This window comes from Octopus bimaculoides, chromosome 15, assembly GCF_001194135.2.
Source record: "Octopus bimaculoides isolate UCB-OBI-ISO-001 chromosome 15, ASM119413v2, whole genome shotgun sequence".
NCBI lineage: Eukaryota > Metazoa > Mollusca > Cephalopoda > Octopoda > Octopodidae > Octopus > Octopus bimaculoides.
Window position 1 is genome coordinate 28,174,785 of NC_068995.1, and position 5,241 is coordinate 28,180,025.

Here is a 5,241-nt window from a genome sequence, read left to right on the forward strand (position 1 = left end):
GACTACCCGTCTGATAAGGGTACACCAGGCACATGCATCACAACCAAATGTGTGCGACATGGTGATCTCATATCAAGATAAACAGCACATGACCTCGCAGGTGGGGCCCAGTTAGAATTTTCTTCAGGTCGAGTACCCCATCCCGCTCAAAAGGTCCCCGAATAAGGGTTGTTTAAGAAGGCTGAACGAAACACTCATGTATCCAGAGGTGAATTATTCAAATCCCCCAAAATTCCTCTCAACACATGGCTATGATGCTCCCCACTATTTCTGCTCGTGATTAAAGATGCACATATCAGTCACCAAAGGACATGCTCAACTGGTCAAGTCGAAACAACTGACAAGCAGATCTGTGGTATTGAGCAGAATATTTGCAGTAACCCATGTTTTATACCAAGACAAAACAATGTACACGATAACACTTCCAATCAGTTAAGATCAGTGCCTCTTATTAGCATTTCTTCTTTAAATTTCGTTCTCATTTCTTGAGGAATGTCTTTCTAACATCCAGGATAAAGAAACTCACTGCATATATTGGCCGGCCATTAAAATAAACACACCAGATTGTTCATTTACAAAGTCATGTGATAGAAAAAAGGGGAAAAAGAAAAAGAAAGATAAAAGGAAAAAAGATAAAAAGAAGATAGAAAAAAAAGAAAAAAAGATGAAAAATGAAAAAATTCACATCGACAATGCACTTCTCAATACGTATGACGTACCAGTTAAAACAATCATTTGCAATTCTTGCACAGATGGTAAACTAGGGATCATTATTGAATAGTTTTCAGTTCCGTTTTTGATCATTCCAAGCGCTTCTACAACTACTGGTATTGTAACCGTCTTGAGATGCCACATTTTTTTTCGACTTCAATGAGCAAATCTTTATATTTTCTGAGCTCATCAAATTCTTTTGCTGAGATATTGTGATCACAAGGATTACCCATGTCGATCAATAGACAGTCTTTCACAATAGACAGTCTTTCACAATAGACAGTCTTTCACAATAGACAGTCTTTCACAACAATATCCAGGTTATTAGCTTTGATGGTCCGGTTCGCATGTACTGGAAAAGCCCAAAGAACCGCTGCATTTTCTCCCTCATTTGTCAGTAGTTTTGATTTTATAATACCGACATATTAACCAGTTTAGATATTGGCCAACTCTGTCATGTCTTGATTTATTTTCTGATGGTGCTAAAACTTTATACCCAGCAATTAGGTGGTCCACTGTTTCAATATCATCATTGCAGAATAGGCATTTTGGGTCTACTCCATTTTTCATCACATTGGCTTGGTAGTTCCGGGTCAATAAGCTCTTCTCATATATCAGATAAGATGAAGACTTCACTCTCACTCTTTAGCCCTGAGCTCTATAGCCACATATGGGTGTGCTTCTGGTATACACCGGTTTGTTTGCTACAGGTCACATATTTGCTATGCAGGAGCTTCTGCTCCCAATCAGCCAATTGTTCATACGCTTTTTTCTCTGCTATTGATTTCACCTACTTTGAAATAACAGTTTTCGCACTTCCATTATGCTGTTTATCTTGGGTATTATGCATGAACTGAATAGCAATTTTTTTGCTCTCCTCCTGATTTTCAATGAGTTTTAGCATTTAGTCGTTAGATGTTTCAAGATATTTGACCAGTCCAAGTGTGGTGGTTTTGTAAGAGATTTCAAATTGGATCAAGCCTCGACCTCCTTGGACTCTGGAAAGGTAAAGACGATCTGCGCCTGCCTTTGGTGGTGCCTCTTAATGCAAGTCAGCAGCTTACGAATTTTCCTTTCAATGTTCTTTATTTCACTGATATTCCAGTTCAACACGTTGATGCTATAAATAACAATTGGAACTGCTAAGGCATTTATGGCTAACACCTTGCTATGTGCATTTAGCTCAGATTTCAGGACTGCTCGAACTCTCCTGTAATATTCCCCACCGATCTCCTCTTTCATGCTTGTATGCTGAATATCAGATCCTTTATTACTGTTGCTACATTTTCTGTCACTGCCAGATCTTTGAGCATAAACTTTCTTTGGCGCAAGTCATAGCCGTTGCGATCGCATTTACCAGACCACTTGTTTTGGCATTTATTCCGTTTCTTAGGGTTACTACATTCTCCTTCGTCATATTCTAGTCAGCTCGCACTAAAAATAATCTTACTTGGACGATTATCTCTCTCACCTCTCTTGTTATCTTTCTCCGGTTGCCGGTTATTAACATTATGCCTATGGTATGTGTGAGGTGGTGTAGATTTATCAGTGGACTTACTCGAACTAAAGCTACTCCGAAAACTCCTATGTTTATATTCATTTAACTTATCTTTCTGTTGATTGAGGGTATTTCCGTGTCCGTTGTTCCAACCATACCGCTCATGTTGTGATTAAAATTTCCTATTATATTCTTTGCAACTAGTCCTGGAACTTTTTATTCTATTATTATGGTGGTTAGTAGAATAATAATACGCCCATTGTTTATCTTGGACCGAATCGCTATTTGGTCTTTGTAACCCGCTTCAGCTAGGGCTTAGTTGTAATATTGTTTAAAGATTTGCTCGTTTGCTGAAAGTTTAGAAATTTTAGTTGAGACCCTCTTTATTATAGAGTGTATAATACATTTTGGATGATTTGAGTTGTGGCTAACGTATTTAAGATTTTAATTTGACTTGTGAAATGGGTGATGCAGTCCAGTATGCGTGTATGTATATACATAAATATATATGTATATGTTTGTATGTATGTATATATGTGTATATATTTATATGCTGGTACTGAGACCCCCTTCGGTCATGACTGACCATGGGATTGTACCTAGAAAGTTACTCACTCAGGCACAAGTCCAGGCACAGTTGTTTATGGAAGACCAGCAGTCGCCCATGCATACCGGCCTCCCCTTTCCACGCCACCAGTGTTATCCAAGGGAAAGGGAAAGGCAAAGGCCGATACAGCTTGGTACCTGTGACGTCGCAACTCATTTCTACAGCTGAGTGAACTGGAGCAACGTGAAATAAAGTGTCTTGCTCAAGAACACAACGCGCAGCCCGGTCCGGGATTCGAACGCACAACCTCACGATCGTAAGCTTGACACACTAACCACTGAGCCATGCGCCTTCACGCATATATTTATATATATATGTATATGTATATATGTATATGTATATATGTATATGCATATATATTTATATATATATACATACACATATACATATGCACATACATATGTACATGTATATATGTGTGTATATATGTACAGAGTAAGTGTGTTAGAGTATTTAACCCTGGTGTTTACCATATGATGCCCTTTCACAGAAATCAGCTATCAGAAAAATTTAAAGTTGGTAGCTTTTTCATTCTACCACTAAAATTATCTGACAGCCCACAAGCATCCATTTCTAATGATGAATGTCAAAGAACGGAGTTGGCAAATCATTTTAATGCTTCGTGTACATTCGTTTTATCATTATTTAATATAATCAACCATTCCGATAACTATTGATTAATTTTTATATGCTGTATAGGATTTCTTTTAAAAATATGTTGAACATGATTCTTCAGAATCCCGTAAAAAATAATATGACAAGTGATTCTGAAATCTTCTAAATAAGTACACATAAAGATAGGTAAGTCGATAGGTTTTAGGTTCGCTATATAGATTGTTTGTTACTTAGTTGATTATGCAGATAGGTAGATAGGCAGGCAGGAAGATAGGCAAGCAAATAAATAAGTAGATAAGTAGGTAAGTAGGTGGGCGTGTAGATAAATAGGTAGATAGGTACGTAGTTACGTAGGTAGGTACATAGACAGTACGGACAGACACGCTCATACACACACGCAGTATCACATACACAAGCACAAGGAGATAGAAACAAATGACCATACACTCACACACTCCGCATACACATGCATACGCAACATGCGCACGTGCATACACACACAAACTCATACGCATAGACACTCTCAAGCACGAGCAAGGAAGCAGAAGTACACACACGAACACACACACATACACAGACACGCACACATACATACATACGAAAGCACACGCGCACAGCAGCACACACACACACACACACACACACATACATGCAACAAGGTTTCAAGCAGACAAACGCGGCCTCCGTAACGAGCTAAGACGAAAGTCATTGAAAAGGTTGCAAGTAGCAAAGGAAGAGCATTGGCAAACAAAAACAAAACAAATGATTTATTGTTTAACCAAATTAAACAAACAACTGATGAGACAAATAATAAAGGAGTGGAATTGAACCAGTACGTGTGTTAATAATATTGACATAATGACTCACCCAAGACTCAGCAAAATTTAATGTATTTATGCATAAATGCCCTTATTTCATAGTATTCACACAGACTTATAAAAGGATTCTGGCCAACGTCTCTTGTCGCCAGCCGCAATAGGGAAGTCAATGGTAAATATCATTGAGTTAGTTTGATTTGGTCTCATTGAAGCGGTACTTCTGTTATTTTGTCAAACTGTGAGAAGGGCGAATGTGGAGATAACCGTCGCTGTTAAATTGCCTATAAATAGTCTCATCTTAATTACTCTATCGCACATCCTGGTTATCTCAATAACTTTCTCAGCTAACAGAATGTCTACAATGCGCGACCCCACACTGCAAAGATCACATCACAGAAGATCGAAGAGCTTGGTTGGGAAAAAATTCTTCATCCACCTTATTTTCCCGACCTTACTCCTTCAGACTACCATTTGTTTCGTTGTTTACAGAATCATTTGGGGGACATAACTTTTGCAAGCCAGGAGGAGGTCGAAACTGACATTTCAGTGTTCTTCGCTTTGAAACAAGAAGAAAGTCGACACAGGTGGACCCAAACTGACGTGGGATAGTACACTTGATTTACACTCATGAACAATGCAGAGGGAGAACAAAATATGGAAAATAAATTTAACGAACTATAAACTCTCATGAGAGGAAATCATAGATAAAAACAAAATGGTGCCCTATCTTAGCATGATTTTGTCTGCTTATAATAAAGTGTTTCTCTGATACGAGTGAGATCATAGAATTGTATATACAGTAATGCACTGTAGGAAGGAAGTCGATAGAGAAGGATCTAAAATGACAGGAGTTCGTACACTTGATTCAAATGTGTTAGCGAGAGCAAAAATTTGCAAGGGAAATTTCGCGAGCTACAAACATTCAAAAAAGGAAAATAATTTTATTAATAAAGGAAAATATAGACATAGTGGGGAAGGAAAAATAGAGGCAG